The sequence below is a fragment of the Pteropus alecto genome, unplaced genomic scaffold (genome assembly GCF_000325575.1).
Source record: "Pteropus alecto unplaced genomic scaffold, ASM32557v1 scaffold338, whole genome shotgun sequence".
Taxonomy (NCBI): Eukaryota; Metazoa; Chordata; class Mammalia; order Chiroptera; family Pteropodidae; genus Pteropus; species Pteropus alecto.
In genome coordinates this window covers 1,771,172-1,786,574 of record NW_006441995.1, presented here as the reverse complement: position 1 = coordinate 1,786,574, position 15,403 = coordinate 1,771,172, and the positions used below count along the sequence as shown (strand labels likewise).

The following is a 15,403-nucleotide window of genomic DNA, read 5'->3' as shown; positions in this document are numbered from 1 at the left end:
CGGCAGGTGAGTGCTGGGCGCGGGTGGGCGCGGCGCGGGCAGCGCCAGCCGCAGAGCCGAGAGCACGGTTCCCTGGGCGCGTCGCCGCCAGCCCTGGCGGCCCGGGCAGGGTGAGGGGCAGCGCTCCGGCCGCCTCTGGTCCCAGCTCCTGGAGCGCGTCCGAGATGAGTGACCCGGACGCGGGGGAGGGGCAAGCGCTCTGTGTCGCGCTGCTCCCCGCGCGCCCTTGGGCCACTCTCGGGTCCCGCAGGGCGCCGACTCCGCGCTTGCAAACTTCTGCCCCACGTAGGGTTTCTGAGACCAGAAGCTACCTGGGGGATGGGAAGGAGCTTTAATTTCTATTTTCCTTTTGGAGATGTAATCAACCAAATGAGTTCGTGATCCATTGCTGGAACTCTTCCTTAAACTAGTTCTTCGTCCCCTCTGTGTTTATATTCTACTATTTGATTTACTTGTATTTTTATGCTTATATCCCAAGGCGCTATACTGACTAAACGCAAAGTTAACGTGCTGGCGATCTCAGTTAGGCTTCGTGAAAAATGCCACATCTGATGTGTTGTCTAATAGGACAGAGCTGGAATCACGAGTTCTGACCTACAGAAAACTGCACATCAAGTGTTGTGAGTTTACATCTGGGTCTGCATGATGTGATTCTGATCTTCACCTCCGGCTACCAAAAAATATGAGGGCTTGTATTTGCAGTTGGGTATCTTTGTGTTCTTTTTTCTGTGGGTGTGTTTAATACAGTCAAATATTGATATAACATGTATACTGTTGTGAGTGGCGTTTGTGTGGATGTGATTTTTGCATTTCTCTGTGTTCAAGATACATTGAATGGAAATTTTCAATTTAAAGTTTTCTTTGCTATTTGTTCGTTTTCAGTTTCAGCTTTGTCATTCAATTTTTAAAAATTGCTTGGAGTAAAATTAATGTGATTTAGTAGTATCAGTCAGCGTTACAAAAAATGATTCCTAACTTAAATTTAAAGCAAACTCCTCTCCCCTACAGATGAAGATACTTTCATAAGTGTTTATTTAGTGCAAATGATTCTTGCTCCTACCCTTAAATGATTATTTTGCCACAGATCTGAAGTCATGTTTCATTAATATCAGAAGAGTTCCTTGTCTGAGCCTGGCAGAGGAAAGGAATCCTAAGTATAGTGTGTTTTTAAAACAGGAGACTGCCCTCTTAATTGTCTCTGATTTTCTCTTTTATAGCCAGGTAGAAACTATATTGGTTTGGAGGCTTCGTTAGGTAGTTACACGCTCAATTTAAATATGAGGTATGTTTTTTAGGTGAACCGAGCAGCTATTTCCCTTCCAAGAATTGAATTGAGGCTTATTTGCTTTGTAGTAGGTGAGATCACAAGCGTGCCTCTTTAATTAGCAGAGACTTGGATTCTCTTCTGGGAATTAAGGATCAGGAACTGTGCGGTCAAAGAGAATAAACTCGTGTGATTTTTGAAAGCTTTTGCTTTTCGATGGTTATCCTTGAGTAATGTGTTGGTAATAGTATAAAATATTCCAATATTAAAATGTATCATATTAATGTTGGGGGCAGGCAATTTATGCACACTGTAGAAGATTCAGTAGATACCAAAGCTATAGAATGGAAAGTATACCTCTCTCCCCTGATGCCCTGTTCTTCTCCCCAGGAACCAGGGTTGCTAGCTTCTTTGTGTATATTTTTCCAGATATAACCTATGCTAATATAAACATTTAATACGTGTTCTTTTTACTTGTCTTTCCACAAATAAGGACATATTGTATACTCTGTTCTGCACCAGCTCCCCCACCCTCCCTGCAGAGTACTAAATCTTGGCAGTCTCTATATCAGTACCTAAGAGAGCTGTCTCATTGCCTCACAGCTGCTGAGTACTCCATTAAGGAGAAACCGTAATTGATTTAACCTCTTCTTTATTGAGATATGTGTAGGTTGTTTCTGATATTTTGCTATAAAATGGTAAAATATTAGTTTTTGAGGTTTTTAAGTAGATTTCAATTATTCCCAAAGGCCCAAAGGCAATGGTAACTTACTTCTTTGCATCACATTCCAGGAAATAAATGCCCCTTCTCTCCGATGTACATCTTTTGCTTTTATATAATTTCAGAGTGATCCATAAAGATTTTTGGTGTCTTTGTGGTGAAGCATGAGCCGTTATGACCAGTAACTAAAGTCGTAGTCCTTGATTAACACCTTAGCTCTCTGTTTTAACACAAGGAATAAAAGAACAGATATAAAATTTTAAGGATAATCTGTGAGAAAAATTCTCAAGAGTTTAAATATTTTTGAATATGGAGAAAAGTCTTGTACCTTTGATTAAATTGAAGATGATGGTAGTTGGTGTTTTATAAAACTTGTTTGCTATTAGGCACTAAATTCCCTGCTTTTGTAGATTGTCACCAATATTTCACATTTTAATGTTGCTATAATATGGTTACAAATTGTACAATTTGGAAGGTTATTAATAAAGTCTTAAGGGGGAGTATGCTTTTAGAAAATATTTGGCTCTTTTATTTTAAATTAAAAATCGGAGTCTCTTGAGTGCTCAGAACAGAATAAATTGTAGAGGTACTGCTAATGCTAGAAATTGAGCCTAATACATTATAAAATTTTACTATTAGCCAAATTGAGCTTTATATTTCCATTATGTTTATTTTTGAGAATATTTTTAAGATTAATGTTAGCTATAATCTTTTTGTTTTAACTGATCAGACAGATCTTTTAGCATTTAAAGTGGTTTTTTTTTTTGTTTTCTTTATTATTTGGTACCTGTCATTGTGGTAACAAACTGCTAATGTTGCCTATATTTGCTCTTCTTAAATAAGTATTCATTGAGCATCTGTTATATTTCAAGCAACTTCTAGAGACTAAGAATATAGCAGCGCACAGTACAATCAGGCACCTCTATGAGTCTGATAGTGGGAGACAGATAAAAAGCAGAGAAGCAATAAAGGAGATAATATCAGATCGTGATAAGTACTGGAAAAGTAATAAAATAGGGTTGCCATGGTGAAGAGAGGGAGTGAGCAGAGTACTGTTGTTTTAGATTAAGTGGTCCTAGAAGCCTTTCTGAGATGGAGAGAGATGAGCCCAACGTTGAAGGACAGGAAGAGGCCTGTGCTTCTGGAGATTTGGAGTGGGAATGGTTCAGGCAGAGGGAACAGCAAGTGCAAAGGCCCTGGAGTGGCGCTGAACCTCACAAGCCAGAGGAACAGAGGGCTGCCTGTCCTGTGTGGCTGGAGTTTCAGATAAAGGGGAAAGGCGGGGAAGTGGCAGGCAGAAGAGAGCAGGCGCTGGGATGGGTGCCCAGTGTATTTGCATATGTCAAGGAATGTTTACAGAAGCGGAATAGAGAGACCTTGGACGGTGGATTTCCTAAACCCACTGGAAGCTCTGGAAGGGCTGGCACAGATCCGCTTGTTCCTCGTTGCTTCCCCAGCACCAGGAACAGCCTCAGTCACAATGGGCTGTGGATATTTGTTGAAATAATAAATAATCAAAGAGTTTTAAAAATAATCTTGCCTGATTTTGGTCAAAATGCTTAGATTCAGAAGTCATGTGTCTAGGCTTTCTATCTTGGCTCTGGCCCTTGACATTACCAAATCTGTTGTACTGTTAACACAGTCCTTCAAATTACTGCTTTAAGTCGGTTGTTGCATTTGATTGCTATTTTATGCAATTAAAGTCTGAAGCCTTAAAAATGTACCTAATTTTCCAGGACATTATAGTGATTTCTGAGTCATTTAGTCAGAAGTTTCATCTTTGATTTCAGTGGATTAGCCATTTGCTTAAAGGTAAAATATTCAAAGATGCCTTTTTTTTTTTTTTTTTTTTTTTTTTTGGATTTTTTTTTTTTTTTTTTTTTTTTGGTATATGGATGTCTTAATTCTTTTGGGTCAATGATAGACTAATGAACACATATATGCTTTATACAGGTACTTTTTTTTTTTCTCACGGAAGAATGTGTGCATGTTCTATTTTAGGGAATATCAGGAACTGGTATTTCCTCTTCCCAACTTCTAATCTGTTTGTCATTCTAAATATATGTTCCTTTATGTTAGTTGAAAGTTTGGGGAATGAGTTTTTGCCAAGCAATTGTTATAGTCTGTTGTCTTTCTTTTGACTGTGACTTTTGGGCTCCTGTTCAATATCAGGAGTTTTGCGATCTTGCAGATTGAGGGTTTTTAATTACTTCATTTCCTATTTTAATTGGTTGATACCAGAACCCAATAAGTTGTATCCATGTGAGGTAATTTAATCTTCCAATCCTCTCTCATGAGCCCTGTGCAAACACTAAGTAAAGGATGGGTTCTCTGATTCCTGAATCTTAAGTAAAGTTGCCCTTGTCACTGTCATTGTAGTGAAGGTTCTTCAGGCAAAATAGCAGAGGCACATAAGCATCTGTTTTAATTGTTACTGGTTGTGGTAAATTTAGACACTTTGATGTTTGAGTTAACGTACTTTTACTACTTCCTTTACATTTCCTTTGTGAACTATAGAGATGCAGGAATTCCAAATTTGTCTTACATTGTCTATAATTACAGCACAGACCTCACTGGTCGTTGCTTTGGATGTTGCTCTTGTGAGCAAAGGTTGTGTTTATCAAATGCTGTTTTATGGTTTTATGTTGGAAGTTGAGGAAAAATTCTGTGAATTTTCATGTACTTTTGCACACAGGTGAGAAACTCTTGGCTCTTACCCATTCTTCTATAGAGCAGTACTGAGGAGGACTTGGAATATGTGCCTGTAGTTGAGACTACATGTGTATCTATGTTATTGTCAGTACCCTTAAAGACCACAAGGAGGCGATACCACTTCCTGAAAGTGTTTGTGTGGCTTTTCCCTAGAGAGGGGCTTGAGATCCTGAGGGCCCTTGCTATGCCTTCCCCTAACTGCTGTCAGAAGCAAGCCTCTCCAAGGGGACCCTGCATTCAGTGAGAGTTGAAATAGTGGTGGCAGAAACATCTGGTGGAAAGTAACAAGTAGTAGCAGAAGTAGTGCCTCCCATTTCTAATATTAGAACGGCTAATGGAGCAGTGAGTTATAGACATTCTGTAGACAGAATTGTGTGTCTCTGTTGAGCTGAGGGTTGGGGAGGTAAGCTGAAGGGAGGATTCACCACCAGGACTTGAGAGCTGCAGCCCCTGAGGGTGCCAGCATGCCACCTTAAAGCTGGGGTGGCAGCCATTCCTGTCCACACGCTTAGAGACCCACAGCCATACCAGTGAGGTCCTGTTTCACATTTCATGCCTTAGTATTTATAGTGCAGTACAAAAGTGAAGGAAGCAAGAATATTTTAGAAACCTCTCCTAAAAAGCAGTTAAGGATGGGAGCATCTAAATCTTAATCTCATTGGAACCTTACCTATGTTTATTTGTTAAAGATACTTGAATCACCAAAATTTTACCATAGATGTAAATTTTTTTTTTTTTTCTGATTTCACGAAAGAACTACATAGAGCTTAAAATGCAAAGCTCTTATGAGTAGTAGGAACTTAAACATTCAAACAAAACCAAAAGATGTATAGAATTAGAGCCAGAGGAGACCTCAGATCATCTGGTTAGCTTCTTCAGTTTACTGATAAAGAGAGCAAGACCCAGAGGTGTTATAATTTGCCCGAGAGTCCATTGGTTCGGGACTGGCACGGTAAAGGGGATGTGCAGGTCCCTCAGGCAGGATTCTGAACGGCCCTCAGCAGCTCCTCAAAGGCAGGATTCTGTCAGGTTCACCACTGCGACTCCACAGAACAGTGCCCAGCCCACAGTAGGCATGCAGGTATTTGTTGAATAAGCGAATATCTAAAAGGATTTTGAGAACTTCAGATTGCAGGTTAGCTATGAGATAGTACTTATAAAATTTGAAAGACTATATAATTTTATTAGTTTTTTATTAAAAAAATAGAACATGTTGCTTTTAAAGTCCAAACTATTATGCTTAATATTAGCCAGATGGGCAAGTGAAACTACAGCCGTTTACTTACTTGCTCAGCATCTTTCTGAGCTCCATGCCACTGGTTTTCTAATAGTTATTCTTTTAAGTTCAGTTGACCGGGATCTGATGTCATTGAAGTTTGTATTTGAAAACATATGTACTTTAAAATCTAGCCCTTGTTTTCCGAATTGTTTTTCTAGGTATGTTTTATTGATAGTTTCACTGTTTTAAAAACTTAGGGCCATATAGGGATTCGATTGTTTAAAAACAACTCTAGCCAACCAGAGGGTTTTGGAAATTGTCACTTTCAAATGCTGCTGGGGGTGTTTCAATTGTTACAACTTTCCAGGAGCGCAATTTTATATTACTCATCGAAAGCCTCAAAAATGTGCCATGTCCCTTAGTCAGGCATTTCCACTAGGAACTTAAGGGGAAAAAAAATAAAGCATGTGTACAGAGACCAGTCTGTAAGCAGTGGTTCTCGCCTCCGCAGTGCATGCGGACCTCGTGCTCCTGTCAGTAGCTTTCTCCCCCTCACAGTAATTCTTAATTTGGTAGGAAGTCTGCTTAGTGGGGTGTCTCAAAATTGGAAGGAGGTGCTCTCTCAAAGCTTGGGAAAACCTCATTTCCACATTCTGGTGACTTCCACAAAAAGTACATGCAAAAAGTCCTCTAATTTGCAAAAGTGATTTTTGTGGCTTTGTTTATGATAATCATAAACCAGAAACAACTTAAGTGCTCAATAATCGGGGGATTGAAAACACAAATTGTGGTATATACATGTTGTGGAAAACCCTTTCTTCATTAATGGTAAGGTAGGAAAGTATTTACTGATGTGGAAAGATACTCAAAATTTGTAAACTGGAAAAGCAGATTGCAAAACAGTATGTGTAAGTTGATCTAAGTATTTTTGTTTTTGTTTTTGGAGGATGAATGCGAGAGAGAAGGAGAGAGACTGTGTGTGTGTGGTTTTCTACTTAATATGTAGGAAAATGCCATGACTATTACTCTCTTTATTTTCCTGATATCCCACATGTAAAGCATGTTTATAGTAAAAAGAATGGGATCAGATTCCATTTCCTATTTGCCAGTTTTGTGAATTTGGGCAAGTTCTGCATGTTTACTTATCTATAAAATGGGAATAATAACATCCAGCTCACGGTGCCTACAGCTAGAGTTGGATAAATGTTACCTCGACCTCACCAATCTGATATGATTGAGGCCAATATTATATTCTTGTTAATATAGGATTTCAAAGCAGAATAATTTTCTTTTACAACTTATATCAAACTGTTGTGAAAAGCATTCGAGAACATTCTGACAAAATATTTCACTGCTCTGGTCACTGGGAAATATTTTGTTGAGTTTTTATATACCTTAAACCTGAAATGCTCTCTATTGTCAAGAAATTACATTTTTAATTGAGGCTTTTTTCTTCTTTTGTTGTCTTCAGTAATCCTATAAGTTCTTAAAGATGAGGGTCTTTATAGAGTTGTGAGAATGCAGTGTGATTCATTCATTCAATAACTATTAAGAACCTTTTTTTTTTTTTTGCCAGGCAGTGGGTAGGCATCAGATATGCAGCAATGTCCAGGACAGACGTGCCTCACAGTTCAGAGCCAGGAGGCACACACACACATGGTATTATCAAAGTTGACAGTCAAGTAGGCCTCATTTCCTTTCCTGCAATTTTAAAAGAAGCTTTGTTCTCATGTTACTTTTCAGTGAACACAAACATGCCTCCGGCTTATTCCACAAACTACAGGAAGAGCAGACTAGGTTATTTTTCCTTGACATTCACTTATGATTTAGTGGTGACATATTATACATGTGTGAGAATATCCTGGGCTAATAATCTTAAAATTGCCACTATATATCTTCTGTGAAGGACTTGTCTTTTTGAGATTATCTTTTATAAAATTACTGAGATGAGTTTCTACTAATAAATTTAGGATGAATGGAATTCTTGGGTATTCTGTTTAAGAAATTCTAGCACATAATCTTACTGAGGACGAGGGCATAAAGCATTCATTTTAAAATAATGTTCCTGTCTGACAGTATATAGAACTACATTAATTTTGTAAATTGTTCCTTATGTAAAGACTTTTTTTTTTTTGAGTTGTAAATATTTTGGTATAAAGTAGACCCTCAGAAGTCATGAAAGATGTCTGGGAACTTTCATGACAAATACTGACTTAGCATTTTACTTCCCACATACTGTCTAATTAAAAGAAGATGGTTTCACAAATCATTTTTTCTTGTTCGTGTGTAGAATGTGTGGTAGGTTAAGTCATGTCACAGGTCAGAGCCACCAGCAAAGTCAACATTTTATTCTTCGTTTATCTCGGTTTTTCTGTCTACACCATTGCTTTCCATGGCCCACTTTATTCTCCCTGCCCCGATTGGAACCAGCAGTTAGGTTTTTGGTTTGTTTGTTTGTTTGTTTTTGGTTGAGGGGGTCACTTTTCACGAAGAGACACTTTCTCCTTCTTAATGAGATGTACCGAGTATGTAATGGCAAATAGAGAGCAACCAAGCTGTGTTGACATGCAGACATGTGGCCAGCTCACCCTTTCTCAAATGCCAGCTTCAGTAAAATTACAGATGATTCTGTTTCGGCACTTTTCAGCTCACTTACAAATAGTCAAAGCTGTGATTGCTATACTCATTTCATGGATGGGCTGTATTGCTGGGACTGGAAACTCAAGTGATTACAGGGAGAGTGAGGTCTCCTGTGTTGCCGAGTGGATCTGATCTGCCTTTTGTCTTTATCCTTTTGATAGAGACAATAAGAGCTATATCACTTTCTTCTTAATTCTACTACAAGATAGACAGTAGTGATACTCTAGGTGTAAATGGCAACTGAAATTTGTCTCACTTTGGGGATCAATAAGGAAAGATACTGGGAAGGTTGGATCTGGAGCGATGTGTACTGAGTTTTTAAGGATGAATTGGTGTTAAATGGACAAGGAAGAGTGGAGCAGGACATTCCAGGTAGAGAGAACAGTGTGTACAATAACACATAGGATGACAACCTGGCACGTTTAGTGGGACTCAAGCAAAAGGACAGTGTGGGACAGTGGGCAGAGGTGGGATTGGGACATTAGGTGGAATGAAACAGCAGAGAGCCTCATGCCATGCTAAAGTTGGCACCTCTTTTGGTAAACCCGGGAGAGCTATGGAAAATTTCGGGCATGTGAGACCAACATTTCAGAAGGCTGACTCCAGGTTGTGCTATGAAGGGCTTGGTAGTCCCGAGAGCAGTGAGGAGCACTGTGGTGCAGGCCCGGGGGAAGAGCCCCCAGCCAGGCCCCAGCCAGCCCTGGAAGCTGGTCCTTATTTTCTTAATAATGTTGAGGCAGTGATACATGGCAGTAGTGATGAGTGCGAGCTCCTCTCATGCCCAATCCACTGTGCCCTTTTTTAAAGCTTCTGATTAAACTTAGTGAAAAGCCACTGATGTGTTTCAGGCTCTCAAACACAGATCTGTTGATTCGTTATCCTTCAGTTGCTAAATGGTCAAGGGGTCCCTAAGTGTGGTATTGTAAAATAGGGAGCAGGTGAAGTACAGAGTGACAAAGTAGTCACTTGAGCTAAAGTTGTTGGTTGGAGTTGAGTTATAAGATGAATCATTTCTGGGATCTAATGTACAGCATGGTGACTGTAATTAATAATACTGTCTTAAAGACTTGAAATTTGCTAGGAAAGGAGATGTGAAGCATTTTCACTGCACACAAAGAAGAAGGTAAGAGGTGAGAGATGTGCTAATTCACTTGCTTGTGGTAATCATTTCACACAGTGTATATGTATAGCAAATCATCACATTGTACACTTTAAATATATAGTTTTGTCCATTGTAGTCCTGTAAAGCTGGGGGAAAAAATAGGAAGTAGGTTCCACCTATGGAGAGATGGGATAAGAATACTTAGGGGAAGATTTATATTGAAGTGATAATTTTTAATGATTTGGGCAGCAATACAGACAATAATAATAGGTTATGTTTGTTTCATATTAATAATGCCTTAATGTTGGGTTATCTACTTATTAATTTTTCAGGTTAAAAATGAATCTTCCAATTTTAATACCACTGAAGGATAGGATTTTAGACACGTTTGTGATAAAATGAGATAAAACACTTATCCCTCTTATTATTTTGATAGTTACATTACATTATTGGCCCATTTTACTAACCAGTCTTTTGTGTTTTCCCCATATGTTGCTACTAAATCGTATTTCCTGTGACCTGAATTTTTTTCATTTTCTGCATGTTATTGTTACCATGTTATTGTTCCAAAATCAAAATCATCATTTGATTTTGGACCCTGAAATTATCAGTGCTAGATTGATCTTATTGGATTAATTTGATGGATTAATTTATCAGAATCCTCATTATTACATCCAGTATTTGCTCTTTTGCCCATTTTTTAAGTCTACAGAGTTGATGAATGTGATTCTTGTATCCTCATCCAATTTGTTAATGAAAATGTCAAGAAAAACAGAACTCTCACATCTGTCCACAGTCTTTGTCTAGGTTGACAGCATCCATTGATTAGCGAGTCAGATCGATCATGTAACCAAAGAACCCCGTTTACTCTTTTTTTTTTACCACCTGTATTTCTTCATCATACTCATAAATATCTTTCACTCATTAGATAAGATCTTGTTCAAACCAAGGTCGTGGCTGATTGTTGTTCGGTTCCCTGAACACAGACTGTCTGACCTTTGTCACGATGTGCTAAATGGAAGTGCTTGGTAAAGCAGGCGGTATTTGCCCCAAGAACAGCATTCAGCTGGGCAGGGGATGGGTACGATCAGCATTCTTGATCCCATTCTCCATCTTCTAGTTCATAGAGGGGACAAGGTCTCACGATACAACTATAAAATTTTTAATGACTTTTAAAGTACGAAAGTAGGTCCTGGGTTATAGTTGTATAATTTTAGAACTATTAGGGGATCTGTCCAAGTTCACATACCTGCCACCTAGTAACTGGTGGAATAGGGACTGGAGCCCAGGACTTCTGACTCTGGTTCAGTGAGTTTTTGCTCCACATTTTTCAGTTTAGGGCTAGAAATGAGATTTGTGGTCAGACCTGGATTCAAATCCAGATTCTATGTCTGACTAGCTATGTGACCTCAAACAAGTGTCAAAATCCTCTCTGTGTCTCATTTTCCTTGTTGTAAAAAGGGAGAGAATAATGATACTTTGTAGGGTTATTACAAGGATTAAATTCTATATTGCATTTAAAGAACTTAAAACTGCATGCTTAAAATAAACAATCCATAAATAATGCATGATATCTGAAAAATAATATCTGTGAATTCTATATTATCATGGTTGACTTAGCTAAAACCAGCATTTCAACTACATAAAATTATTACATAATTAATATTTTCCTTCTCTTAGAATTTATAAAGGGCTAATGGATAGTTTTACTCCACGTAATGAAAAAAAAAAAAAAAAAGCCTCCAGCAATTTAAGCTGATGTCTTTTTATTCAAAAAGTTTTCTATAGCAAACTAGTACATTCAGGAACATAACTTTCATTTCTCTTCAGAATTTAAAGAAACAATTGGGTGTTGTCAAAGTATTTTAAGTCCTCGCCAAAGACTCCATTGACGTAGACTTGTTCAGTCCACTCAGTCAATCCTGAGTATCTTGTACATGGGAAGCCCACTTAGATGCAAGATAAATCTCTGCTCTCAGAGAGGTCATAATTAATGGGAAAAGATGGGAGGATGGGAAAGAATATTCTCTGTAATATCTGGTATGATAAGACAATTGCCCAAAGTGGAAGTTCAGTGAAGTGCAGTAGGAGCATTCAGAGAGCGCTGGTATCTGGAGGCGAGGGTCTGCAAGACACCCAAGAGGCAGAGATGCCCCAAGGACGGGAGCGGAGGAGGAAGGCAGACTGTCTAGTCCAAGTTTGAATTTGAGTTAGTCCCATCTATGTTCTGAGTACTTGGTGGGACCACCTCCTGACGGTTGGCTCGCCACTTGAGCAAATGATGAGGGTTAGAGATAGAGATGTGATTTAAAGCCAGGACAGTCATTGTGGAAGATGGATTGTGGGAGACCCTTGCTGGAGGCCATGAGATAAAACAAATTAAGTAATGATTAAATTACCTGTGCCTGAGATGCTGAGCCAGAGCAGTGGAAATGAAAATAGAGGTAGAGGTGAGTGGAAAGAATCAAGGGGTGTTTGGGAGGTCAAACTGGTGAGTGGATGGAAGAGGTGAGGAAGGAGGAGGAGTCAAGGGTGACTCTTGCTTGAGTGACTCAGGAGAGACTAGTGCCTGAAGGGGACTAGGGCACAAGAGAGCTGGTTTGGAAGGGAAAGTGAATTGAATTTTATATGTGGAGCTTTAGAGGAATCTATGAAGTATCTAAGTAGCTGTGTTGTATCAAAATATTTTGTCATTCCTGAAGGACCTCATTTGAATGGATTTGTGTAGATAAGCAAGAAATTGTCCAGTAGATGGTTAATCTGCAACTGGAAAGAGGCCAATACTGGAAATAGAGATTTGGAAGTCATTAGTTATGAGTGGTTAAAGCCATGAGAATAGATAGTGCTGTTCAGTGAGAGAATTGTGGGGTGAAGGAGCAGTAGGCTAAGGAAGTCCCACCGAGGAACCTGAAAAGGAATGGTGTCCCGGTGGCATCTTGAGTCACTGAGAGAAGGAATGGATTATTTAATTAATGGTGCTGGGATAAGTGGTAACCATTTTTACAGGGAAGTGAGGGGCTGGGTCCCTCACTTGTACTGTTCACCAAAATTAATTTCATATGGATTAAAGCTTAAAATGTTAAGAGCCTTAAATGAACTTGAAAACTACATAGGTGACAATTTAACTAGTCTTGGCATGAGAAAAAAGTTTGGTCAGAAACCATAAAGGACAAAATTGAGAAATCTGACTTAATGAAAAGTCAAACAAAAACCTCATTGGAAAGTAAGAAAGCAAACTAGAAAATATATTTCTAGTTCATGTATGTAACAGAGTTAATATGTATCTAATGAATCAGGTAGTAAGGAAAAGATTAATGCATGCCTAACTAGAAAAATGGGCAAAAGATAGAATAAGCAGTTTATAAATAAGCATTACAAATTACCAATAAACATATGAAAAGCTATTTTGAATACATAATCAAGGAAATGCCATTTATGGCCTTACAGTTGGAACAAATTAAAATAAAAATAAAAAGATAATCCTTAATCTTGGTGAGAGTATGGGGAAGCAGGTACTGGGAAATGAAGCTATTCCTGATTCTTTTTGAAGGTAAGCTTTTATTATGCTTTCTTGCATATTAAAAATTTCTTGATAGTTTTGAACAAGAAGAAATGTTCTTCAGGTTGTTTCACAAGAGTGTTTCATCCTTGTGATAGAAGAAACAAGTTTATTTGTTTGATAGGCATTAACATTTACTGAAGGCTGTTGCATACTAATCACTCTTAGAGCCTAGCTGAGGACAGAGTGGAATGAACAGATGTCACGCGTCAGTGTGGCACAGCTTCCGGTGGATCCTGAAGGATGGGAAGAACTGGAGACTATCGCAGGGGGCGTGCCACAGGGGCAGTGGTTTGAGGGGAAGCCCTGGAACCAGTGGGGGTGTGGAGCGTTGGGTGTGGTTAGCCCTGCTCTGGTGTGGAGTGGGGCGGGACGTTTGGTGGCCACTCCAAGGGTTTTGTCTACCAGGCTGAACCGGATCTTGATGTTGGAGCAGGGGGAGCTTTGGAAGGATGATGAACTGGAGTGATGTATTCAAGTTTGTTTTGATGTGCTGAAGTCGGTAATGAACAGGCTCTTGAATTACCTGGGAAGTCCTCACTGGCGTGAAGGTTACCAAAACTGACAGAGGAATGTAAGGACCCTGAAAACAAAAAAGTCTGGATGACTGTGTATAAAAAATTCCGGGGAAATGCAGAAAAAATTTAGAAACTGACAAGAAATTCTGTTTGAATCACAGACCAAGAATAACTGTGATTCCTTTGGGGAAACACTTTCCTGCATGCAGAATGCAAATTAAAGCATGATAATGGAAACCGTCAGCAGCTGAGCTGTCCTCCAGCTTAGATTCCCAGACCGCCCAGGTCACAGTGCCCATAGTGTTCCATAAATGTTTTCACGGTGCCCCTCGTTCACAAGAAATGCTCGACAGTTCTTTTTATAAAGTAGTTAGGTCGGAACTACTCAGTAAGTATTTATGACCTGACACTTTAATAGCAATTTGAAAAATAATGCATATCATCTTAAGGAAAAATAATACTTTTATTTCATTCTTAAAAAGCCACACGTGTGACCCTGCTGGGGTCTCAAACCTTGGAGAACAGGTTGGATGCTGCCACCCTCAGTGCCACTTCTGCCTTGAGTTTTGGATGGTGTTTGTGTTTCATCACAGTGACCAGTGACTCTCCCCGCCCCTTCACAAAGGCATGAAGTCAGTGAAAGGAATGTAGCGTGGCCTAGCATTGAAACTGAACTACCTCGAGTTAAAGGTTCTGACAGCAGTGCACAGAGGTTGCTTTCTTTCCTTTGAACATTTAAAATATACTGTAATACCTAGTTTGTTTGCTTCTGTGGTTGGGTGCCTCAGTGCATGGTTTGGGCACCACAGCCCTAACTTATGTCCCTAGTGTTGACAGTGCTCGAGTTAGCATGAAGCTTAACAATCAAAGCATACTTTGTGGACCTACATTCGTATATGTCTTGCTGTTCATTCATCTGTCAGCTGGCTTAGAGTTTTGAGTGTCTGCCTAGTTCCAGATGCTATGCTTGGACGCTGGAGGCTAATGGTGAACTGCGAACTCCTCCAGCTTACAGTCTCTTGGAGGAATTACAAAATTAGGAAGTGATGCATTCGGGCAGGGGCCAGCAAACTTAACAGAAGGGGCCAGGTAGTAAATATTTTAGGCTTTGTAGCCCATGCAGTCTCCCTGGAAGCCACTCAACCTTAACATCATAGTGGGAAAGCGGCCATGGTAATACATAAACAATGGGTATGGCTGTGTTGTAGTAAAACTCTATTTACAGAAGCAGAGGTAGATTGAATTTGGCTCACGGGTTATAGTTTGTCCAACCCCTGCAATGGGGATGTAATTAAAGTGTCATGGAAGGAGAAGGAGGAGCAGCTAACCTTCGGGGAATCCTGGAAGGTATTGCAAAGGTGGTGATGAGCTCTTCTACCTCCTACCAGGTTCCCAGGTGAATTGAGGATGGTGGCAGAAGGACAGAGGGAATTCCAGGCAGAAGGAAAAATGTGTGCAAATAGTCACAAAGGGGTCCCGCAGCTTGAATGGCATCGATTTTAATGTGACCTGGAATGACAGTGGGGAGGGAGGGGCGCTCAGGCCTTCTTCCCTGGGTTAAAAGTCCAGTTTCATGGATCATTTTTCTCTCTCTCTCTCTCTCTCTCTCATTTTTTTTTTTTTTTTTTTTTTTGTTTTCTACCTTGTTTTGTTTTTGGAATTCCCTCT

General features: G+C 39.5%; 1 protein-coding gene across 1 annotated transcript in view; it reads left to right on the top strand.

Annotated features, from left to right (window-relative positions):
• Positions 1 to 473: 473 nt before the first annotated feature.
• The window catches only part of LIFR (LIF receptor alpha), a 63,435-nt gene continuing 48,505 nt past the window's right edge, over positions 474 to 15,403 (top strand). The window contains exon 1 of the mRNA XM_025052159.1: positions 474 to 701. The gene's annotated coding sequence lies outside the window, so the exon portion shown is untranslated. The remainder of the gene's footprint in view (positions 702 to 15,403) is intronic.